Genomic DNA, 27,306 nt, shown 5'->3' with positions numbered 1-27,306 from the left:
TTATGATCCAGCTGACACTGGCCAACTCTATTTAGTTTGAAAAGCAACAGGGGCGCAGTGGTGCTCAAACATAAAGAATGCTGGCAGTCGCCTGGTAAATACTAACTGTGTAAGCCCATGCTGTTAAAAGCACGGGTTCCTAGAAAGTATTTAAATCGTCAGAGCTACTCTGAGCATCTCTCTGCTAGGAGAATTTGTGTTGCCGACATGCTCACATCATTTGTGCATTAGCAGCTAAGCGACTGTCATTCTTAGGAGGTTTCCTTTTGCCAGTGTGATGGCCTCCGTTGCGTATCCTTGGAGCTGAAGCCCTGAACCCCGACTCTACATCTCACTTCCGGGCTGAACAGACACAAACACTTGCACGTGTAGAACTCTATGTAATTTCAAAAGCAACAGGGGCGCGGTGGTGCTCAAACATAAAGAATTCTGGCAGTCACCACCATTTCGGCCTCTGGTGGTCGTTCCGAATGTCAACTGAAGGGGGTGAGTTAGGGCTGATTTCACCCTACAGTATTTTTAGTCGACCATTAAGAAACATGTGTTCCAAGTTTCATGAAAATCGCTCCAGCCGTTCGGACGTGATGCTGGAACATACATACACACATTGACTTTTATATATGTAGATTAATGTAGACCAGATTTAGATCTGTTTATACTTTAAAATTAAAGAATTCTGTTTCTGTTGATCACTGTCAAAAGGCCCAATTAAATTTATTGTGATTCAATGTTGCATAACAATAAAACTTCTCATGTAGGGGAGACATATTATTTATAGGCATGTATGTGCGAAAGAAAAAGTAAACCACAGTATAAATATAGAAAAGGAGATCTTTTTACTTATAAGTGCTCATATCTGTAAGTACAATGAACAATCTAATGTCAGCTTTAGGACTTTTTAAATGATAATAATACAACTAGTTGTGTGACTAGTGACAAAAACAGGATTGATAATGCAAATCCACATATCATACTTTCCAGGTCATTTAAACAGTGGATATTGTATTAAAATTTACTAGTGGTAACATGAGAAAGAAAATAGATTTTCTGGTTTTCATAGTTCTTGAAGATTAAGTTACAAAATTTGAAAGTTGCCATTTAACACAAAGTAAAACAAAATGTTTGTATTTTATTTCCATGTGTCAGAACATATCTTAAAATATTAATGCAAGGAGGGTAAAAGAAAGTATTTCCTAAAATCTATTCTCACACAACAATGAGAATGTTGTCATACATATCTATAGTCTGTTCCAGTAATGTGATCTTTATTTGATTGTCAGTTGGGGCTGGCTTTTTAGTTTTTATTGCTTTTGCTGTTACACTAAAGAATATGATGAACAGACGCATTATTTTAAAGAATCATTTGTTTAGGGATAGCCTACTGAGATGTGTTGTAAAAAATAGGTGAGGATAATGAATGTAAATTGTGCAGTTGTCAAAATGGATGTTGACTAATCTTCTAAGTCACAGAATATGAGGTATACGCTCATGTCATGTTGAGTATCAAGTATCCGATGCAAGACAAACAGAGGGTTGTTTTTCATTCATTATTTGAATGTTATGATAGATGGAGTTTCATAGACAGATGGGGAGAGTGTTCCAGAGTTATACGAAAGTGACTATAAACTCGTATTTCAATATTTGTTAACCATGAATGCTAAATCACTAAGCCTTACATAGTAGATGCTGTGTGCTTGTAATCAACACATCTGTTCTAATTTAAAGCTCCATAAGGATAGAGGAATTACTGTACACATTTGATTGCTGTAAGTATAAGTACTGCAACAACCAATTTCCAATTAATCATGATTCAATTTACAAAGCACTGTAGCATAAAAATTAGAATTCTGCATCAGGGTGCACCTGATGCATAGTACTGTAGGAATCTGTTAATCTGACTTCATATGCTTTAGCTTTAAAATCAATAGAGTCTGTACAACCTGAATATTTGGGAGTAATTCTTTTACTATTAGTTGTATTTAAAATAGCAAGATTGGTAACATGCTGTTCAGACAAAGAAAGTTATTTCAATTCTCTAAAATTGAGGGTTCCTTCTACTTGTAAGAGGTATGAATACAACAATCAAATAAGATGAAAAGCAATTTATTACCATGTTCCATTATTGACAGACTGCATGCTGTACAGCTTAATCCATACAATGGAAGTGACACAGCATCTGGCTGGATCCAAAATATTATTTGTTATGATACTCATTCTAGCAGCATATGTTTAAATGGAAATATTGTGGTCTGGGCCTTCATTCATTTTACATTCTCACTTTTTTTCGCACAAGGAAGGAAATATCCTGAATGATCCATTTGGGGGACCACACATAGTCAACTAAACTAACATGCATGTGTTTGGGATGCAGAGAAAGCCTGAGCAAACACAAGTGAGTGTGCAAACTCTGCACAAATAACAAAACTTGGCACTTTCATTGTAACGTACCGATTATATACACTGAGCTATTATCCCATTTTTTTTGTTCTTAATATAACAAAATAAATGACCATCATAAATGAAGAAACAACATGGAAAACATAAAAGGCAAATTTCTAGAAGACTGACATTACCCTCCCATAAAGAAGGTTTGACCCTATAAAGACTTTCATTTGTTTTATCTCTTCTGAGTTTCAGTAATTCTTAGGTAGATATTTTCTTCTAATTACTTAACACTGCAAAGAACATAAGTAATTTGACAAACAAAAGGAGACCATTCGGTCCATCGAGCCTGTTACTTGAACTACTAGCTAAACTGTCCCAAAATCTAATTCAGATTCCTTTTAAAAGTTGTCAAGGTTTCTTCCTCAGCTGTATGGCTTGGTAGTTTGTTCCAGAGTCCCAGAACTCTTTGCATATAGAAGTGCTTCTTGGCTTCAGTCTTAAACACTCATCCCCTTAATTTCCACTGATGTCCTCAAGTATGTGAGTACCCTTAAAGGTGAAAGAATGTTGCTGGATCTACTTTATCAATGCCTTTGAGGATTTTGATGACCTGGATTAGGTCTCCATGCAGTCTCCTATGCTCGAGACTTAACAGAGTAGGACATGTCCTTATTGCTGGGATGCACTTGGTTGCTCTCCTCTGCACAGCTTCAAGTTTGCCTTGTCGTTCTTGTACTGTGCTGACCAGAACTGCACAAAATATTCCATATATGGTCTTGCTAATGTATTGTATGGTTTAAGCATAATGTCCCTTGACCTCAGCAGTTTTTATAATATAATCAAACATTTTGTTTGCCTTTTAATTGCTTCTGTACATTGCTTAGTTAATGAAAATGTGTCAACACGTGCCAAAGAAGATGCTGATTACTGTTTCACTTTAACTTTTGGTTATTTACATGTATGTCTTGTTATTTTCAAAATAGAAATGTTCAAAAAAGAAAGATTTCAGCACAGATAAAAAAATATTTTAAAGTTAGTCTTGCAGGCGAATTTATTTTCTTTTCATGTGGTTTGCCTATTTTCAAGAGCTGCACAAAAATGAAATGAAAGTAGTTTATAATGTATAGTGATAGGTACAACAACACTGCTGTCAAAGATAACTTGTGGGCATTTCTATTCTAAGTGTATTCATTGATGACACATAAACATTAGGCCTAAGCTTTGTCATTTTGAAAAATGACTCCACAAACATGACAGCAAGAACGCACTGTAAAATGTCGCACACACACTTATGTTGTCATACAATATATAGCTCTGACAAGATTCTGATAAATGTAAAGAATTCCACCAGTCATGAGGGTACTGCTAACTTCTCCCATATCACTCACAGGGAGCAAGTGTAACTGGGAAATAATCTCTCCTTCTGAGCATAGTAATAGCATAGAGATAATGCCCCACACAATGCATATCTGCTAGCGTAGATAAGCTTCATTTTGTGTAAAAATACTACAATATTTTAATGTTATGTTAAAATCCATGTGTGTGTGCCACCACTTTTCAGAAAGGAAATCTGTGCTGGTGTTGGAAAGCAAAAATAGAGAAGGTTCCCAGCTGAAAGTCAGATTATTAAATTTCTTGCCTTACTAGGTTTTTATTTTGTTTTAGCTCTGTAAACCATTCTGAGTAAAGCAGAAGTATATGATAGACACAAATACAAATAGTAATATTACATTGTTCTTGTACAGAATGATTCTTCATTTTCTCAAATGCAGACAATGCTTTTGTAAATAATTGACAAAGTGTATTTTGTAAATTAAGAATACAATTGCTAAATTTAAGTTAACAGAATGTATTAGCATAGGAGTTTAAAATGGATTGAAAATTGCCATAGTAAAATAGAGCTAAATTCCCAGACCAAAGGTGTTTAAAAGTACAGTGATAGAAAAAGTTAATTTATCATATAAGACTAAAGAACTATTCGGACAGGATTGGTTTTCGGTATATACACTATATTTTTGCACAGGAAGTCATTAATATTTCTGACCAATTTGTACTCGATAGATCATAGTATAAACTACAAAGATGGGAGTGTCTACTAGATTTACACAAACTGATCACTTCAGAAATGTTCTATATGTTGTGTGATATAAAATACCTCCATCTTAAGTGAGCATAGTGCCATGAAAAATGACATAGGTCATTTATGAAATTTAAAGTTTAACTTTTATTTTTTAATAAAGTTTTATTTTAATAGACTATCCATGCTTCTATAACTCCTGGAAGGAGATGTTTCATCTCGCAGGGCACCCTGGATTTCATCAAGAGTAGTTGCAGCACACAGCTTGATGGCAATTCCGGTCTGTACTAGCACCTGAGTAGGATAGCTGCAAGGGCTCTGAGGGCAGATAAGGAGGCGTTTGTTAGAGGAATGTGTGAGCAAGTGGCACACCATCTATGGTCTAGTGACCCAAGTCCTGCTTACAGAGGAAACAAAGCATTAGGCACATTTGAATCTGTTTCTCTGAGAGTCACAATTAGGGCAGGTGATGAAACAGTCCTTACGGATGACACTGCAGTTGAGACCCACTGGGCTGGCTACTCTGAGCAGTTATTTAAAGCTGATCCTCTGGCTAGGACGTTAGATATCTCTGTGTCCACATTTCTTGAGGCTGATACTCCAATTAGCTGTGAACCACCCACTCTCACTGAGATTGCACAGGTGGTGAACAAACTGAGGGTAGGGAAGGCTGCAGGGATCTGTGGTATCTAGTATGAACTTCTCCAGGCTGGTGGTAAGGTTGTCCTTCTAGCATTGCAGGCAAACTGACTGGAAAGCAGGACTTGTCATCCCTTTCAGGAAAGGGGAAGGTGATCGCCTGGATTGTGGCAACTACAGGGAGGATAACACTGCTCTCGTTGCCGGGTAAGGTCCATGCTAGGGTCATTATCAATAGGATCCATGATCAGTTGCTCACCTACCAGCAACTGTAGCAGTCTGGTTTTGCATCTAAGAAGTCTACTATCAACCGCAACCTAGCATTGATGGTTCTCATCAACTGCAAACACGAATATGGGCACAGTTCCTTTGCAGTCTTTGTCAATATTCATAAAGCGTTCAACTCAGTTGATCAAGCTGCCCTGTGGGACATCCTGAGACTTTGTGGGATCCCCCCAAAGTTGCTGGATATCATGGCCAGTCTGTACACTGGTACTGTGAGTGCTAGTGCTGTGCAGAGTGGAAGCAAAATCTCTGCGTTTTCCCAGTTGATACTGGGATTTGTCAGGGGTGTGTTCTTGCTTCTACTCTCTTCAATTCTTGCATGGACTAGGTGTTGGGCAGGGTCTTGGGGTCCAGCGGCTGTGAGGCATCTGTTGGTGAAGAAACCTTCACTGATCTTGATTTTGCCAACGATGCTACGATCATTGCGGAGTCAATGGAGGCTCTGATCGGGGCTCTCGAGAGACTGAGTGAGGAGTCTGAGTGTCAGGGCTTGCAAGTGTCCTGGATAAAACCCAAGAATCAGGCATTTAATGACCTCTTGGGCACATCCATCTGCAGTGTGTCTGTCTGTGAAGAGAGTGTAAACCTTGTCAAGAGGTTTTCTTTCCTCAGCAGTGACATTCATGTCTCTGGAGTCTCTTCCTATGAAGTCAGTAGATGGTTTGGGAGAACCTGGGGGGTCATGAGGTCACTGCAAAGGGTGTGTGGAACTCCCAATATCTTTGCAAAAGGATAAAGGTGCAAGTCTCTTGAGTCCTGCTGTTTCCTGTTTTGTTATATGGCTGAAAGACATGGACGCTATGTAGCGACCTAAAACAAAGACTGGACTCCTTTGGTACTGTGTATTTTCAGAGAATCCTTGGGTTTAACTTTGTGTCGAACGAGTGGTTGCTCACGGAGTCCTGAATGAGGCATATTACCTGCATTGCGAGGGAGAATTAGTTATGGCACTACTGCAATGTGGTGTGATTCCCTGAAGGTGATCCGGCTTGCAGGGTCCTCATTGTTAAGAATCCGGGTGGCTGGACCAGGCCACCCGGGGGGACACCCACATAACACCTGGTTGCAGCAGATAGATGGTCATTTCTGAAGGGTGGGACTAGACCGCATGTCTGCCTTTGGAGTTGCCAACCAAGATACTGAGCTGTGGTGGGTGCGGCAACACGTTGTACCAGCGCACGCCCCCCAACCTGACCTGATCATGCTTCTATGGACAATAGTTTGTTTAAAACTACCACAAGATTTTCTCCTCTGGTAAGTACTTTACATGTGCTCTAATTTGTTGTTCAGCATCTGCATGCTTAGAAGATAGGCCAGTATTTGTCAGTTTGATTTGATCCACTAAAATATAAATTGTTTCCTCAGGTGCCTCTACTTAAAAATTACCACCAACACAAAACAAATGTGGCAAGAAGCACACAGCACTACATTACTAGCACAACAGTGTTGCATGGGACTAAAATAATGTAGATGCTCTGATAATAATCACATTAGTTCACCTCATCACCTAAAAATAATAGTACATTAAACTCTAAAAAATAACTATGCATGCTTCAATATTTATAATCAATAAGTTCTATTTAGAAGTACTTACTGGCCACTGTTTGTGTATATTAAAATAAGGAAATCCAGATGCAGAAGTTGTTTCAGCTTCTGTATTTTCTAGAACTTAACATCAGCAAGCATTGTAGAGGCTTTTCTCCGCTGTGGGAGTGTAGCTTGTGGGGCATCTTTGTTTCCTTGCAGACATGTCATGATTTCTAAAGTTGGAGTAAAGAGTTGCTCTGTTTATCCATTCTCATATTGCTGCTTTCGAGACTCTGTTGCATTGAAAGTGCTGGATTTAAAATGGACAACTAGCTTTGCTAACATATTTTCAATTCCACTGTCTAGAAGAGCAGCTAAAATAGGCCTTTGTAAATATGTATGGCATATGTTCATAAGACAAGTGTCTGGCTGCTGTTATCACATGGTGAGCACTGTCTGTCCTCGATGTTGTTATTTTCCTTTGGATGTTGCACTCTTTTGCAGTTTTTGAAAAATGTTGAACACACATTTCAGCAAACTGGCTCTATCCTAATATGCATAACTCATAAGGAAAATGAGTCAATGTGCTTTCGATGCAGTGTGCAGTTATACTGAGGTAGATTCAGTTGCTCAGCGTTGGCCAGTAGTTGCCTGTTAGTACCACTACCTTACAACTAGCTGCTCAACCTTCAAAGACTTGTGGCTTCCATATAAATCCTCAATATGTGTCGTAATTCTTCCATGTGAGGATAATATTTAGAAATTTTTGTAATGCGCTATCTGAATGACATATCTCATCCCTTTATCTTCAACTATATTTATATATTGTGCAATAGCTGTAGTTAATGGTTTAGATTTTGTTTTATTCATACACATGTGTTGTACATTCTTTACCTGTAGTCTGGTGCAGATTATTCTGCTTGTCATTAGTTTTTAACACCAGCATGTTTTCCTGTTAAGGTATAACCCAAATACATTGTATTTCTAATATATTGAAATTTGCCAACACATAGTTTACAAAATCCACTTTTTCCTTTTGTACCATCTAGGAGTTTTAAATCTAAAGTACACACCACAAACTTTATGTTTGTCAACCAACATTTACAGACTAATCTAGACAGCAATGCGTGTCGAATAATGCAACACATCCAAAATAGTGCCACACTAACGTAACTAAAAATGTTACATTCTATTAACATTTAAAAGACTTAATAATAACAGAAAAGAAATATCAAAATAAGCTCAGAAGGCACCAGAAAACAATATTTACAACCAGTGTGTTGTGAGTGTCTAGCCATCTATCGAACAATTTCACACCTTGAATTTCTTACCTTGAATGATTACAAAATCAGCTTTTTCTAGATTCAGAGCCGAGCACAGCAGTAAACCTACCACGGTCAGAGCTGTGAATGATCTAATTTCTGTTGAATTGGCAGGTATTAACATCTAAGTATTGCTTGACTTCAGTAGTACATTTATCATGGACCTCCATACCTTTCTGTTTCACCGAAAGAAAAAATAGCTTGGTTTATCTGATACTGCAGTTAATTGGTTTAAGTACTATTTATCAGATGACACTCAGTTTATAAGAAATAATAAATTTCAGTGTCTCAGTACATGATAGTGCTCATCATAGGTCACTCCTAAAGCATATTCTATTTAATATCTACATGCTGTCATTATGGCAGATCATAAAGAAATACACAGTACAGATGATACTCAAATGTACATTGGCACCATACCTAACATTACCTCTACAACTACTGTTTTTATAAGTTGTGAGCAAGAAATAAACTGATGGATGCAACACAGGTTTCCTCAAACATAACTGTTTAGTGAGATTATTTTTGCTTCCACTCCTTCATTTATACACAACGTTAACTTTTTTACTCTCATTGTTTATAGTAACCAGGTATCTCCCATTGTCCATGCACATAAACTTTGACAGTCAGTTTTCATTGTGGAACATATTAAAAACATCACCAAAAAACTCCTGTCAGATTCACCAAGTTGCCAGACATAGACCATTTCTCTCACAGTCTGTTGCTTAAACACTTGGATATACAAAATCCCACAAGAAGCTCTGGTATATCCAAGTTCTTGCTCAGTCCTATTTGTCTCAACGTATCACCCCTGTACTGTTTAAAAAACACTGGCCATCTATTCTTCCTTGTATTACTTTTGAAATTCTTATTCTCATGTACAACAAAGTCCATAGCAAAGCCCCTCACTTTAATTATGACTTTATCCACATTTTCTTATGCTCTCTCCACTCTACTGGTTCCTTCACCCTGAATCAGCTCCATTAACAATTTAAACCCATGGGCAAGAAAAGGTTTTTCTCAAGTTCTTCTTGGCTGCGCCCTGGCAGAAGCCGTAAGAAACTCCCCTACCCCTGACTGCTTTAAGAAGCCAGCTGTAATACATTAAATTCATCTTTTTAATTTAGCTTTCAAGCATTTCACCATCTCTTGAGATCAGGTCAGCCTTTTTAATTTAGTTTTATCTGACTTTTTATGTTTGTATTTTTCACTTTGGTATTTTTATTATTTTTCTGCTTCATTTGTATGTTTTATTCTGATGTTTGCTATTATTTGTCATTATTTTGTCAACTACTTCATTTTTTAATTTCTTGCTTGGAAGGTTCAGTATTGGTTTAGGTTTGAAAAAAAAAAGTGCTTTATAATTAGAATTCATTATCAGTATTATTATTAGAACTGTCTGAATTTGTTGTAATGTAGAATCAACATGTTGTTAAATTTGCATCACAAGCATACCCAATAGGGACTTCAAGTGTGAATGCCCCCTGAGGTGTATTTTATAACAGTTTCCACAGACTTACTATTGGCGGAGATAAAATTCTTGTACTTACTTTTTCACCCTTTGGAGTGTAAAAATCAGTCACTAGGATTGGATTGCATTGACATGTTTTATTCACCAGTAATTCACAGAAATTAATTTCTGGGACATGATAGCTGATGTCGACATAATCATGCCCGATAGCTGTTGAAAATGAAGCTGGAGGATCTCTAATCCAAACGCTATCATTCCCTTTTATCCCAAAGATAATTGATTGGATTAGAGATCTGGGGACTAGTGAAGCAGCTGAATTTAAACAAATTCAAGGTAATGTTCCTGGAATCATTCCAGAATTTTTTTAGCCTTGTGATATGATTATTACTCTGGTAAAAAAAACACTTTGGACATTAAGATATGCACCTAATTTACCTTATGCAAAATTTCTACTGTGTGATAAATTAAACTTCACACACTTTTACACTGCTACTGTAAGAGCCCTGTTAGATATTTAAGTCATGTTAAATTGATAAAAGTATTTTCTTATATTAAAATGTTTGCCTATATATTAATACATAGTCAATGGGAGGTTCTACTATAACCTTGAGTCTGAATTGAAATGGAAAATTCTAATTAATTGTTGTCTCTTGTCAGGGATGCCAGGGGCAACGACCCGGCTGGGACTCCGTGAGGGACCGGATGTGGGTCTGCGCCCACCCTGGATCACGTGGGGGCTGCCGCCCTGGTTGCTTTGGGGGCCACAGGTTGAGGGCATGGAAGCCCCACCCTGCAGGGGCCCGTGGTCACCGCCAGGAGGCGCCCCAATGCCTTGGGGACCTGTTACCTCAGCGCTTCCGCCACACCCGGAAGTGCTGGGGGGAAGATTAAAAAGGACACCCGGTGAGCTGCCAGGAGAACAGCCGGCACTTCCGCCACGCTGAGGTGTGGCCAACGTGGCAGTGTCAGAAACACCTGGAGCTCATCCGGAACATGCATAAAAGGGGCCGTCTCCCTTCATTCAAGGCTAGAGTCGGGTGGAAGAAGGACGAGGCACGAGAGGAGTGTGGAGGCGGCCCGGAGAAGAAGGCATTGAGTGGCCAGGACTGTGTATTGGGGTTTGTTGTGCACGGACTGTGTCTGAATGACATCTAACTTGTAAATAGTTGTAAAAATAAACGTGTGGTGGTGGAAATCAACACGTCCGCCTGTCTGTGTCCAGGCCGGGTCCACACTCTCTAATAGCAGATTAGTCCCAGTTTATGATCTGCCTTGCAGTAGGTAAGCCATGGAGGGCACACAGTTTCAAATCATGACCTACTGAATGCACCATATCTCTTAATGTATCATTTTGACCATATTGAATGTGCTGTATGTACAGAATATACCAAATGTATTAAGTAAAGCATATGTGAGTTTGCCATAGAGAAATAACACGACCTTTAAGTATAGAAAGCAACTGAAGTTTAACAAGAAAAGGCAAAGTTTGTAGAAGAAACATTTTTCCTTTTTTAGCCTTTTATTCTGCATGTGTAACAAACATTTTCTTTATTTTTGTGTGAACTATTTTGCTTTGAATTTTCACTAAACCCTTTTAAAACAGACTTCATTGGACAGAGAAATTTCTTTTGTACGCATTTCACTCATGCTGATCCTGCCTTACCAACTCAGTAGCAGCTCGATTTCGAGATCCTTGAAAAGACGCAGCTACAGCTACCCTGAGTCAACTGACATTTAGCAAGATGGATCCATTTAGTTTTCACCTTATCCTGGTCTTCCCAACAGTGTGAATTAAAAGGAAACTGGAGTTATTACACCATGTGAAGTTTTTCAGAATCTGCAGTGTTTATGCTTCTTGATCTGTGTTGTCAGTCATATATGTTTTTGTTTTTATGTATGTAAATTTTTTCTTTCGATATTTTATTGTCATTCATCTTTACTTCAGTAATATCATGGTAAGAAACGCCTTACTATTTATTTTCTACAGTTTTTGCTTTTTACTGATCTGTTATCAATATTTATTTCCTGCAGTTTTGTTTTTTTAATGGCTCCTGCCATTTTGTGGCAAGGGAGCCTTTAGTGCAAGAAAATATATATATTTAAGCTGGCAATTCAAACACCCACTACAATGTCACATTCAAAGCCACATAAACATTTAGTCTTGCCCATTCTACTTCTTAGTTACCAACACACAATCTGCTGACATTTGATTGATGGCATGAGACAATATTGGCTGCACATGCAATTATGTTACTGATTAAGCAGTCATTTGCAATGGAAGGTGAAGTGTGCCTAATAAAATGGCAGTTCATTGTGTCTAAAGATATAGATTAGAAATATTGCAAATGCATTGGCTCCTATTAACTTATATGATGATAAACAAAGTGTGTGTGAAATGCTTGGTGTCTATAATTAGGTCTACTGTACCATTAAATTATCTATGAAGTGAACAACTCCCCTGAGAAAAACTAAAAGAAATGAACCCTTCCCAATGAAACAGACTGAACAGAGAATTTATAAAATAATAATTAGACAGTAACTTGCAGTCTCTCTTGAGCCAGGATTTATATCTGGTCAGCTTTGACTATTGTATCCACTAGTGATACAAATATTTGACAGAATAATTATTATTTCCTTGGAATTAATCCCACGGTTGATTACTAATTTTATATTCCATAAAGTGAAACTATATCAGAGCATGAATGGTGAGATATTTTAAAGGTATTATTATCAGTCAAAATGAGCGGTCTGATTTAGACATCAACTGCAGCTAAAATCCGTTGTGCCTTTTTTAACTCGTGGGCACCCAAATTCTAGCTGGGATGATAATTGATTAGCTATTTATGTATTGCAACTTAGCAAAAAAAAACCTGTTTTATTAGAACTTTTAAGCACAAGTGGTTAGACGGTTAATAACAACAGAGAGTTTAGACTCCTGCTCCACTGTGTTATGATCCTGCCAGAAGCTAAGCAGTCACTGTTGAAACTTACTTTAAGTCAACAGTCTTAAACTGGCCGCAGTATTATTTGTATGTGTTTAAACAGCAGCACTAAACATGATGCTGTCTGTCTGACTGAACAGTGCTTTTCCTCTACTTATCTAAGTAACTAAGAAAATTGTTTTAGTGGATCAAGCACTTTATTAGGCAATAAGTTTAAAATACAACCTGAGGTAACTTGTAAATGTCTTTGAAACGACAGGGAACACCATGCTGTAACTCTTATGTTTGTAGCATGTACAGGTACATAACTAAAATGAGTGCAATTTTCTAAGAAACCAAAATATACTGCAGGTTTTTATCCATTTGTTTCCTTGATATCCTCATTTAAGGTAAGTTTCAATATAATGTCTTTTTTGTCAAATATCAAGGTATTCCTCTGACACAATATTCCTTTTTAAACCATTAATGCACTTCACAATATAGTAACACAGGCAATTTGAGTGACAGATAGCTTCAGTAAGAATTTGCAGGTCGTAAACCTATGATGTGATAAGCATTAGTTTGTGTAAAAATCGGCCACTAGAATTTGATAGACAGTTTTTGCATTAACATGTTTTATTCACCAGTACAAATTTACATCCTGACCTAGTTGTCTGCCTTGAATCTAAAGTTATTCAACAATAATGTGTTAAGTTTTCCCTTTTTGCTGCTAGACTAGATATCCTGCTAATGCTAAGTGACTAATGCATGAGGGAGAGGTCATCATATATTGTACATTGTGCAAACCTGTATCAGTCTCTGTGCCACATTAAGCAAACCTCAAGGATAGAGTGGTGAATGGGTGAGCTGGAGTTTGGAGCAAATATACAGCAAAATCAGATAAAAACATCAGTTTGAAGACTCTTTTGTTCTGTGAATATATTTCTGTTTGATAATGGCTTCAATAGGTTCTTCTAACTAAAAAAAAAGTTGCCTTACATTCTGTTTGGTTTAAAACTCTTCACTTGTGACAGTTAATTTTGTAACCTTGTTCTGTAGCACTTATTTCAAAACGGTTCACCAGACTGATGTTTGCTCGGTTATATTGATTTTTTTGTAATGTCACTTTGGATAAAAGCATCTGCTAAGCAAATTAATGTAAAATGTAAATATAATATATATTTTTATTAAGGTACATAATTTAATACTAACAGATTAATGTGTAAGAAGTCATCAACACATTGCAGTCCTACTGTATATCAATCTCATGGCATATTAACCAAGCCTCAAGTGTGGAGTACAGAATGGATAAGTTGGAGGACTGACAAAATGCAGAATATGACAAACCTGCAGTGCATCTGGAAAGTATTCACAGTGCATCACTTTTTCCACATTTTGCTATGTTACAGCCTTATTCCAAAATGGATTAAATTCATTTTTTTCCTCAGAATTCTACACACAACATCCCATAATGACAACGTGAAAAACGTTTACTTGAGATTTTCGCAAATTTATTAAAAATAAAAAAATTGAGCAAGCACATGTACATAAGTATTCACAGCCTTTGCCATGAAGCTCAAAATTGTGCTCAGGTGCATCCTGTTTCCCCTGATCATCCTTGAGATGTTTCTGCAGCTTAATTGGAGTCCACCTGTGGTAAATTCAGTTGATTGGACATGATTTGGTACACACCTGTCTATATAAGGTCCCACAGTTGACAGTTCATGTCAGAGCACAAACCAAGCATGAAGTCAAAGGAATTGTCTGTAGACGTCCGAGACAGGATTGTCTCGAGGCACAAATCTGGGGAAGGTTACAGAAACATTTCTGCTGCTTTGAAGGTCCCAATGAGCACAGTGGCATCCATCATCCATAAGTGGAAGAAGTTTGAAACCACCAGGACTCTTTCTAGAGCTGACAGGCCATCTAAACTGAGCGATCGGGGAGAAGAGCCTTAGTCAGGGAGGTGACCAAGAACCCGATGGTCACTCTGTCAGAGCTCCAGAGGTCCTCTGTGGAGAGAGGAGAACCTTCCAGAAGAACAACCATCTCTGCAGCAATCCACCAATCAGGCATGTATGGTAGAGTGGTCAGACGGAAGCCACTCCTTAGTAAAAGGCACATGGCAGCCCGCCTAGAGTTTGCCAAAAGGCACCTGAAGGACTCTCAGACCATGAGAAACAAAATTCTCTGATCTGATGAGACAAAGATTGAACTCCTGGTGTGAATGCCAGGCATCATGTTTGGAGGAAACCAGGCACCGTTCATCACCAGGCCAATACCATCCTTACAGTGAAGCATGGTGGTGGCAGCATCATGCTGTGGGGATGGAACTGGGAGACTAGTCAGGATAAAGAAAGATGACTGCAGCAATGTACAGAGACATCCTGGATGAAAACCTGCTCCAGAGCGCTCTTGACCTCAGACTGGGGCTACAGTTCATCTTTCAGCAGGACAACGACCCTAAGCACACAGCCAAGATATCAAAGGAGTGGCTTCAGGACAACTCTGTGAATGTCCTTGAGTGGCCCAGCCAGAGCCCAGACTTGAATCCGATTGAACATCTCTGGAGAGATCTTAAAATGTCTGTGCACCGACACTTCCAACTGGCCAAGGATAGGTGTGCCAAGCTTGTGGCATCATATTCAAAAAGACTTGAGGCTGTAATTGCTGCCAAAGGTGCATCGACAAAGTATTGAGCAACAACAACAACAACAACAACATTTATTTATATAGCACATTTTCTTACAAACAGTAGCTCAAAGTGCTTTACATATTAAAGAATAGAAAAATGAAAGACACAATTATAAAACAAAATAAATCAACATTTTTGAGCTTCATGGCAAAGGTTGTGAATACTTATGTACATGTGATTTCTCCATTTTTTTATTTTTAATAAATTTGCAAAAACCTTCGAATAAACTTTTTTCACATTGTCATTATGGGGTGTTGTGTGTAGAATTCTGAGGAAAGAAATGAATTTAATCCATTTTAGAATAAGGCTGTAACATAACAAAATGTGGAAAAAGTGATGCGCTGTGAATACTTTCCGGATGCACTGTACATAGTAATACAGTGGAACCTTGGTTGTCAAACAACTGTTTTCTTGAGCAAATCGGTTCCTGAAAATATTTTCCAAGCAAAAAATGCACTGGTTTCCAAACAGAGACTGAGTTCTCAAAGAGGCAAACCATCATCCATGTGCTTCACAGGCTGAGATGTGTGGCAGGAGAGTGTCAGTTGTGCTGCAGAATAATGCTCAAATATGCAGTGCCTTTTCTTGATTTTCTTTGTGTTTTGTTGTTTTTTTACAAAAAAGTACAAAATAAGCCACCATGGGGCCAAAGATGGATAGTGATAGCAGGAAAGCGAAAAGAAAAGTTGTTAGAACCATGAAAGAGTTGAAAAAAGAAATCATATCCAAATATAAAAATAGCATTCATGTCTTGGATCTTGCGATGCAGTTCAGTATTGTGAAATCAATTATCTGTACTATATTCAAGACTAAAGAGGTGATCAAGGGCGCTAATGTTGCAAAAGTTCTTACTAAACATATCACAGATGATTGAAAAAGTGGAAAATTTTTTGGTGATTTAGATAAAGGAAAAACAGCTAAGTTAAGTTTTCATCCGTATTTCATCTATTTATTGTGTTTATTCTTTTTGTGTAAGATTTTATGCATTTTCATTGTTTTTGAATACGATTTTATACATGAAGTACTGTTATAAAGGTTTAAATAAGTAATCTTTTGAGGACTGTGAATGGATTAATCCATTTTACATTAATTCTTATGGGAAAGTTATTTTCAGTTTTCATATAAATCGGTTTCTGAATAGCCTTTAGGAATGAATTATGTTCAGCAACTGAGGTTCTACTGTACAAGTAATATATTGTTTTATTGGTGTCCATTAGTCAAAAGAGCAATAAACACAATACAATAGGAGATCAAAGCAGATGTAAGCCAGCAGAGCAAAGACAAAGATATCAAAAAACTAAACAGAAGGTGTGGAACTTGAATCCCGGACACAGACAGACACAAAACCAGATGTCCACAAAATAACGCTATTTATTTCTTCTTAAACTTACACACACAATACAGTGCACTATTCACCTCCAATTAGGTTCAGTCCCATAAGCTTCTCTTTTTCCTTTCTCTCTTTTTCCTTTATTGCCACCTCCACTCCTCTGTTGCAAGCTCTGTCCTCTGCCTCCCGACTCCGGCTCGGCTTGCTGGGTTCTTTAAATAGTCTTTGACCCTGAAGTGCTTTTGTCCATCTGACCATGTGACTGGCTGGCACTTCCAGGTCTAATGAAGAACTGAGATTTTCTTCAGCCCGGAAGTACTTCGGGGCTTCTGTCCTTGTGACTACCTAGTACTTCCGGGCAATAAGGAAAGATATGTCCCCAGGTCCTTCAACAGCGCCTCATGGTGGCACGCACAAGACCCAACAGGGCTGAGAAATCAAACTCCAAGTCCCAGGATGCTCTGTGGGATTCAGGGGCACCGCTACACTCCAGGGGAGCTACCATCTCTCGTTTTGGGGGAAACAGTGTCGGCAAGTATCTGCCTTCCCCTATCCTTCCATTCCAGGGGTGTCTTCCATCACAAAGGGTAATTCCATGAGAAAATAGGTGCAAAATCAAAAATTCATTCTTAATCCTAAATTAACTGCACAGCTAGAGTTTATTCCAGGGCACAATCTGACACTTGATAGCATTTGATTGTAAATAATGCCCTCTGAACTATGTATCTAATGAGATTGTTACTAGCATTACCTCATTTATATTTCTTCTTTTAAGTTTATGGACATCTTCATTGTGTGCTGAAGGTTCATCATATAAAGTTAAATCAACACTGGTTTATTCCTGAAAATGACCTGTACTTTTCTGAGACAGAATTGTGCACTGAAAGAAAATATAACTAAGCTAAGCTGAGTAATTATTGCAAGAAGTACAGTGATATCAACACCTAATGCACAAAAGAAGAGAGATAGTGGTCTGTCTTTCTTCAGCAGAATAATTCATTGGTTTTTAGAATTCAGCAGCAGGACTCTGATGTGAGAGGCTGTAGTTTCAAATTGTGGAATGGAATGCTTTACTGTTTGTGTAGTACAGACATGTCACACTACCAGTGTTGTTTAGTAAAGTTACTCACATTATGTTACATTAATAAAATAGCATTTCCATCTACTTAAAGTATTTTTTCATTTTATTGATTTTATTTAAATAAAATAATAATCCATACAATCAAGAATAACTTTTACAACAAATAAAATAATATTACATACAATCAAGTCAAACTTAACAAACCAGAATTAAGAATTCAGAGAACAACAAGAGCAAATCTTTAAAAACAACAAAGAAGGTTGAATATCCTCTTCCCAGATATAAATGCTTATTCTTTAATTTTATTAATTAGATCTTGCCATATTTTAAAAAAGTTTTGAACAGATCCTCTAAATGAGATTTTCATTTTTTCCAATTTCAAATTGTAGGGAACATCAGTTACCCACTGACTTATAACAGGTGGGTCGGGATTCTTCCAGTTGAGCAAGTCTACATGCTAGTAGTGTGGTATAAGCAATTGGAATCAATTTGTCCCTCTCTACTTTCAGCTCATTACGGAGTACACCCACACAACTGTTAATAGGTTACTTAAAGTATTAACAGTGAAGTTGAAGGTATATTTTATTGATGAATGAATGAAGTGATAAAAATATAACTTTCATGAAGAAGCTGAATATATTTGTTCTTGTAATAGGAAAGGATTCCGCTTCATGGTCAAAAGAGGATGTGTCATTTAGTTCTGCTAAAAGTACTTCTCTTGCAGTTTTCACTTGAAAGTGGTTATTAATTATTCATGATCATGCTGACTTATAAATATTGTGGTTAAAAATTATAGACTACAAAAGAAAGAATAATTCAATTTGGCTTCATTCAACAGCTGAAAATGAGAGGCCACCATGTTGAGATGCCAAAACTGGAAGCACTGTTTAATGCAGCAAAGAAAAATTGGAAAAATACAAAGAAAATAAAGTATAGGGCAGTTAGTTATTAACATTACGTGTTTTTACCTTTTCCAGGACGGAACTATCTTCATTGAGGTCAGGGTCCACAATAAACACCAAAATTAATGTGGTTTAACAGTGGCTTACATAGGGTTCTTGGATGAAGGGACAGAGCCTTGAGGTATGTGATTGAACTTTAAGGCATTTGATGGATGTGGCAACAGGGTTCACTTATAGAATTGCTCTCCAGTCTAGGGGGAACCAAACATGAGCAGTCAAAGATTATGTTTCATCCTCATACTTCCCTGTATTCCTTACCAGTCTAAAGCTGGTAAGTTGCTCCCTCAGCCTGCATGTGTGACTGGTCTACCATTAACAACATAACATATGTTGCTCGAGTTTAGAGATTTCAATGGCATTGAAAAATTCAGCAGAACAGGACTATTATAATACATTTATATACAGTAATCCCTCCTCGATCGCGGGGGTTGCGTTCCAGACCCCCCTGTGATAGGTGAAAATCCGCGAAGTAGAAAGCATATGTTTGTATGGTTATTTTTATATATTCTAAGCCCTTATAAACTCTCCAACCCTGTTAACATTATTAGAGCCCTCTAGACATGAATTAACACCCTTTAGTCAAACGTTTAAACTGTGCTCCATGACAAGACAGAGATGGTAGTTCTTTCTCACAATTAAAAGAATGCAAACATATCTTATCTTCAAAGGAGCGCCATCAGGAGCAGAGAATGTCAGAGAGAGCGCTCACTAAGAAAAGCAAACAATCAAAAAATCAATACGTGCTTTTAAGTATACAGAAGCACCGCGATAAAGCGGCACTTTGTAGAGGAGCGTCCGTGTCCTCTGTGCAAACAGCCCCTCTGCTCACACCCCCTCCGTCAGGCAGAGAGAGTGAGAAAGATAGAGAGAAGCAAACAAGCACTGCGCGGGAAGCATATCTTATATCATTGAGGAGTTTTAGTTAATATGTAATACAAGCTCTGATTGGGTAGCTTCTAAGCCATCCGCCAATAGCGTCCCTTGTATGAAATCAACTGGGTAATCAAACTGAGGAAGCAAGTAACCTAAATTAAAAGACCCATTGTCCGCAGAAAGTGGCGAACCAGCTAAAAATCCGGGATATATATTTAGATGTGCTTACATTTAAAATCCGCGATAGAGTGAAGCCGCGAAAGTCGAAGCGCGATATGGCGAGGGATTACTGTACATGAAGCATTGAAATGTTGATTTCTGGGTGTGTTTTGGTTTTAAAAGAAGAATAGTTGAAATTCTTTGCCTAAAATGCATAGTGCTTCATTTTTCATAAAACAAAATAACACAACAACACTGATAATAATATAAAAATAAATAATAACAAAAACAGTTATAATAATGTTGCAATGGCAATAGCATGTAGAGACAGAGACGTGGCAAAATAATATTAAATGATCAACACAACAATGTGGCTGTATCACTCGGCTTTGAATTCATTGCTAAAGACTCAATTCAAAGTCACAATATCATTCTCATTGTTTGCTACCATCTATGAATTGATTGACTCCTCCTCACATACATACCTGTTTTGTTAAAAAGTTTCCTATCATTGGCTTCTCCTTTGACAAACATGATGACATTGTGCATTGAGAGGATGGTGATATTGCATTCTCTGTATACACTGGTGTGGGCAGAGTAAACAAGATTTCAGTGTCTGAGTTTATCAATGATTATATTTTGATTTTATCGATTTTTTTTTTTCTATTATATTAGTCTAGTCAATTTATTTTAGGGCCCTAAATTCAATTTTTGTTTATAATTTATCAGGCTACTTTGATACAATTATTATTTTGCTGCCACAGTCACAGTAGGCTACCAGTTAGGCTGACAAGTCAAGGACTGATCTGCCTAGCCTGTAGCAAAAAAAAAATAAAATCAAATGTATCTGGTATGGACTTTTCATTTCAATGTTACCTGTGTAATTTTAGTGTAGTATTGCTCTGGGATTGGTGAAGCATTGATTCACCCCGCCCCACACACTTTAGGCTTGGTGGGGCAGTTGGCCCAATGCTCTCCCACAGATGGCACCTATGGACATGCCGGACAAGTGCAAGTGGACAAGCCGAAGAGTTCTGATTCTTTTTATCTGTTTGCAATTTAAAACAACAGCATGTTTGTTTAAGCAATAAGTTGTGTTGGCTTGGTGCTGGATGCTGTAGTGTCGGGATCCTTGCATTCTTCTTTCTGAGCCGGGAATACATGATGACATAGCAATTATGATGGGGAACTTTAATATTTATGATGAGGAAATCGACACTCTTAACAAAATTTTTCTGACTATGGTAGATTTTTCCAAAATGTGAAAGTTTCTGCTCATGTTAATAATCATATGATAGATATAATTTATATAATATTTAAATAAAAAAGGTTGTAGTACCACAATAAATATTATGTTTATAAGTATGAAGTGTGATGGCATAACCGTAGTTCTGAATTTGTTACAATACTTTTTTAGTGTTGGACAGGCTGTGGGGTCGAAAACTCCAATGTGATCTGTTGATAACAGAAATAACCCAGGAGTATCAGCATTTCAATCACTGCTGATAACCCATTACTTTAGCAGAGCTTACTAATGTCAGAACTAGCGATGAATCTGTTTGAAAAAAAAGCTTTTTAATAATTTTGGCAGCTATATTTCACTTTTACTGAATAATTCCAGTTTTATTCCTCTTCTCTGTCTCTTGAAGTTGAGCTTGGGGTAGGTGCAGTGTTAAACAGGTTATGCCTCCTGGAACTGTGGGATAACTGGATGTGGCAGTTCCAAAACTGAAAATTCTTAATATTTTGCTAGAGGTTCTAAATTTAACTGCATCAAACTGCTTGGGCTGGGGAGACTGTAGTTGGCCAATAACATGATAGTAGCATTGTATGCTGGAATTATATTTTCTCTTTTTCATTGCCAGCTAATCATGGTTTATTATAGTAGTACAATAGTATAGTAGTACAGTTCACTAGTCAAACTGATTATATAAGAAGTCTGAGTTTCATCTAAGCAGTGCTAGAGCAGAGAGGCTTTTTTGCTCCAGATAAAATAATGCATACAATTTTAGTCATAATTATAAACCAATCGCACCAATATGTTTTTCTGCAACCTAAAAGTAGGGTGAAAGGGGCTTGTTAGATTAGGTAAGTGCTAATATAGCTGTGGAAAGACATATAATGGCAAATGCATAACAGTTCTCAATAAAGAAAAAAAAAATCGGTAGTGCTCTCCTCTGCATTTTCTCATATACTCAGATATGGGGATGGATATTTGAGGAGTAAACTGCAAGACAATGATTATATTTTTATATTATGTTCATTAAAGAACCATCAAAAAATAATATATTGAATAATTATTATACAGCTGTGCTTGAAAGTTTTTGAATTCTTTAGAATTTTCTATATTTCTGCATAAATAAGACCTAAAACATCATCAGATTTTCACTCAAGTCCTAAAAGTAGATAAAGGGAAACCAGTTAAACAAATGAGACAAAAATAATATACTTGGTCATTTATATATTGAGGAAAATGATCGAATATTACATATTTGTGAGTGGCAAAATTATGTGAACCTCTAGGATTAGCTGTTAGTTTGAAGGTGAAATTAGAATCAGGTGTTTTCAATCAATGGGATGACAATCAGGTGTGAGTGGGCACCATGTTTTATTTAAAGAACAGGGGTCTATCAAAGTCTGCTCTTCACAACACATGTTTGAGGAAGTGTATCATGGTATGAACAAAGGAGATTTCTGAGGACCTCAGAAAAAGAGTTGTTGAATCTCATCAGGCTGGAAAAGGTTACAAAACCATCTCTAAAGAGTTTGGACTCCACCAATCCACAGTCAGACAGATTGTGTACAAATGGAGGAAATTCAAGACAATTGTTACCCTCCCCAGGAGTGGTCGACCAACAAAGATCACTCCAAGAGCAAGGCGTGTAATAGTCGGTCACAAAGGACCCCAGGGTAACTTCTAAGCAACTGAAGGCCTCTCTCACATTGGCTAATGTTCATATTCAGGAGTCAATCAATCAATCAATCAACATTTATTTATATAGCACATATTCATACAAAAAAATGTAGCTCAAAGTGCTTTACAAAATGAATAGAGAAATAGAAGACACAATAAAAGATAAACATAAGTCAACATTAATTAACATAGAATAAGAGTAAGGTCCGATGGCCAGGGTGGACAGAAAAAACAAAAAAAAACTCCAAAGGCTGGAGAAAAAAATAAAAAAATAAAGTCCACCATCAGGGGAACACTGAACAACAACGGTGTGCATGGAAGGGTTGCAAGGAGAAAGCCACTGCTCTCCAAAAAAAATTGCTGCTCGTCTGCAGTTTGCTAAAGATCACATGGACAAACCAGAAGGCTATTGGAAGAATGCTTTGTGGATGGATGAGACCAAAATAGAACTTTTTGGTTTAAATGAAAAGCGTTATATTTGGAGAAAGGAAAACACTGCATTCCAGCATAAGAACCTTTTCCCATCTGTGAAACATGGCGGTGGTAGTATCATAGTTTGGGCCTGTTTTGCTGCATCTGAGCCAGGATTGCTTTACTTCATTGATGGAACAATGAATTCTGAATTATATCAGAGAATTCTAAAGAAAAATGTCAGGACATCTGTCCATGAACTGAATCTCAAGAGAAGGTGGGTCATGCAGCAAGACAACAACCCTAAGCACACAAGTCGTTCTACCAAAGAATGGTTAAAGAAGAATAAAGTTAATGTTTTGGAATGGCCAAGTCAAAGTCCTGACTTTAATCCAATCGAAATGTTGTGGAAGGACCTGAAGTGAGCAGTTAATGTGAGAAAACCCACCAACATCCCAGAGTTGAAGCTGTTCTGTACAGAGGAATGGGCTAAAATTCCTCCAAGCCGGTGTGCAGGAATTATCAAAAGTTACCGGAAATGTTTAGTTGCAGTTATTGCTGCAAAGTGGGGTCACACCAGATACTGAAAGCAAAGGTTCACATACTTTTGCCACTCACAAATATGTAATATTCAATCATTTTCCTTAATAAATAAATGACCAAGTATAATATTTTTGTCTCATTTGTTTAACTGGTTTCTCTTTATCTACTGTTAGGACTTGAGTGAAAATCTGATTATGTTTTAGGCCATATTTATGCAGAAATATAGAAAATTCTAAAGAGTTTACAAACTTTCAAGCACAACTGTAAAAGTAAAGTTAAATTAATTGGACTCTGCAGCTTCATAAATAAAATGGAAAGTATCACTTCCGGTTAGCAGAAATAGCCCAAAATGTGAAAGAAATCTACATTTTGTACCTAATACTTGTATGCAAAATTTGGTTGACCTAAGTGAAAGCGTTCTCAAATTATTGTGACTCAAGGGGGCCTAAAATGTCAAGATTCATCAAAATCTTTTTTTTTTTAAATTTTATTAATTTTATTGTAATCATTCCATACAAATTGATCGATTTTTACAAAAAATAGGAATGAAAACAAGTCAAATTATTGTGACTCAGGGAGGTCTAAAACTTTAAGATTCATCAGAATCTTGAAATGGAATGTTTGGAGGATTCCAATACTCTCCCTATACTTCGTATATAAGAAAGTCAGAGAGGTCTAAACATCGAGATTCACCAAAATCTTGACATTGAATTTTTGGATGATTACAATACTTTCCCTATACTTCGTATATGAAAAAGTAAAATGTATAATCTCTACCTATTTTGAATAAACATAAACCTAAATATTATCCAGCTGTTTATTTTAGAAAAACTTGTGCAGTGCTCTCTCTATATTAACTGTTATAATTCATTCTCTTGCATAAAATGGTAATCTACTATAAAGAATCAGTTTACTTATTTTCATCATATTTAACAAATGAAAACAAACATAAAATCTGGATATCACTATATTAATGTTTAAAGTTAGGTAACATGTTTAATCATACAGTGTATATCAATGTACAACCTCCTATAGAATTATCCAGCTTTTGTTACTTTAGAGGCTGAAATCCACACCAGTCCTCTCAGGCACTTTTTCATCTATGATAACATATTGTAAACAGCAGCTTAAAAGCAGAAAGAAAAAACAACCTGGGAAATACAAAACAAACAAAAAAAAATCAGTCTCTTGGTTGCCCAAGTGTGTACAAACTATATAAACTGTGCTGTAACAGTGTTTAGGTAGATTGCCTTCACTTGAAGTTATGCTGATAAAATAAAATAACAAAATCATCCATTCCTGTAGGATTTACCTACAGGATTTTTGCTGCAAAGTATTGAGATATGATTGTTGAAAGGTAAAGATTAGAAAAATGCTATAAATGAAATTTGAAGGCATCACATATGTGTCTAGTTTATTATTAAGAAGAAAAATAAACATATAAACATATGGATCAAAGCAATAGAAAAGTTCATCAAGGAGGGTGCCAAGAGATTAATACCCACCTTAAAGGAACAGCTAGAATTATGGAAGTATAAAGCCACTCCCTGTACATTACAACCATTTCATATATTCCCCACATGTCTGAGTTTTGGGAGTGGGTGGTAAGATGAAGAACATTTTTTCACAAAAATAATATCCTGTTCTATGTAGGTTTTGCAAGAAGATTGATTTAATCTTGCATTCTGGGAATAGTCCTATAGTCTTTTGAGACCAGTTTAGAACTCTTTGGCCTTCATTTTAGACGAAGAAGAAGAAAAAGGAGAAGAAATCAAGCCTCCACATCTCATCATACAAAGTACACATTACCTACTGCTATCTGTCTGCCTTTCTTCGGTAGGGACAGGGGATCTGGACAGGATAGAATGGAAAATAAATAGCTCCAAATATCACAATGTTCTAAGATAAAACCTCTTAACCCCCAGCAGAACTGAGAAGTCAAACATGAATTATAACTTTAATAATAACAATGGTTCAGAGCACATAAACACCTCAACCAAAGAAAGTCTTAAAAAAATAAGATCAATGTCCTGGAGTTGCCCACTCAGAGACCTTAGCCTTATGGAAAATCTGTGGATTTACCTAAACAGAGTTTGCACAGGAAATTTCCTCATAATATGACTGAGAATGCATTCTTCTATAAAGAAAAGAGGAATACAATTGCAAAATCCAGGTGGGCTAAGTTAACTGAGACCCACCAAAACAGAATTACTGCTATAATAATACATTGTAAATAAAAGCTGCTTCCACTGGTGTTGTGCTAGTGTGCTTATGAATGCAAGCAGGGCATTCTGTTTTTAATTATTTTTCCTGAAATTGATCCATTTGTTTCTTACTTAAATACTGTTTCAAGATCTATAGGTGAAAAAATGTTGAATGCTATTTGTCTTGACTTCAGCCTTTACATTGGCAAAAGTGTAATTTCCATAGGTGTGTGTCCTCTGTACATCAAATAAGTAAATATAATTTGTTTCATGGATCCAATGTCCTGAGTTGGAATGCCGAGTCTGGGTATTGTCAATGTGGAGTTTCTCTGCATGGTTTCTTCTGGATACTGTTTTAAACCAGTACTTCTAAAAATATGCTGTTTAGTTCATTGCCAATTGGCAACTCTAAATTGACTCCATTGTGTGTTTGTGGGTTCTTGGGATTGAATGTCTGTGTTGACTTCCTTCCTTGTGTCTAGTGCTGCCAGGATAGGCACTGGCCCCCACTGTGATTCTGAAATGGATTAAGGGGGTTTAAAATTTTTGTTATATTTTTTACTGTCAAAAATATATATTCGTTATTAAAACAGGTCTTTGATTAATGATACTGCTGCCAAAACAAAGTCCCACAAAAGTCATAACTACCAGTGATGAGCAAACTCCATGGTGTTCACTTCACCTCGAGTTCAGAGAAATCATGGAAGTGTTCACAAGTATCGCTGAACTCGGTGAAATGGACTGAAGCCAATGGGGAAGGACTAACTGATCAGGATCTGACTGGATTATGATGGTGCAATCATCTTTAAAGTTTTCCATGAGGGCTACGAAAACGTCTGCCAACTATACTGGATCATTGTGGCCAAAAAGGTACCCTGTGCAGCAGCAGTGCCAACCACGGCACTATCATGTCTCTATGAGATCAAAGAAGAGCTGCGCAATCTTATATTTCGTCTAAACAAAGCAGAAATGCCAAACTCTCAGTCAAAAATCTGAAAAAAATATGGTGGCCTTTTAAAGGCAAAACATTCAAAGTGTCGTGTCATAATTGAAACTGTGTGCTGGCTCATTTTATTTTAAAGTTGTGTTGAAGGCTGTCTTTAACTGTCTGTGCTGATGCTTTGCACTTTTTCTTCTATCTAAAAGATAGAAACGTAAATAAATAGTAATAAATCTTTTGCTATATTATTATTTCATGGAATCGCCAGTGTTTGGGGGGTGGGGGTACATCAGGCTCCTTCATGGTTTGTTATTATCTCCACATGGCTAGTTATGCATGCTTAGGGCTAACCCTCCTTCTCTTATACCACTGTGGAACTTTAAGATCGACCTGCAAATTTTGGTGACTTTCTGAGGTAACTTGTTATTTATGCTGTAAATGTTTTATAAAAATACAATTTTAAGAACCTACATTATTTACTTTTCAGTACTACAACTAACTAACTCCCATGGAGTCTGTAATGCAATTGATATGCATTACATACCCAAGGGGAGGACCCATCCAATG

The sequence above is a fragment of the Polypterus senegalus genome, chromosome 7 (assembly GCF_016835505.1).
Source record: "Polypterus senegalus isolate Bchr_013 chromosome 7, ASM1683550v1, whole genome shotgun sequence".
Classification (NCBI taxonomy): domain Eukaryota; kingdom Metazoa; phylum Chordata; class Cladistia; order Polypteriformes; family Polypteridae; genus Polypterus; species Polypterus senegalus.
Note: the sequence above shows the minus strand (reverse complement) of the source record.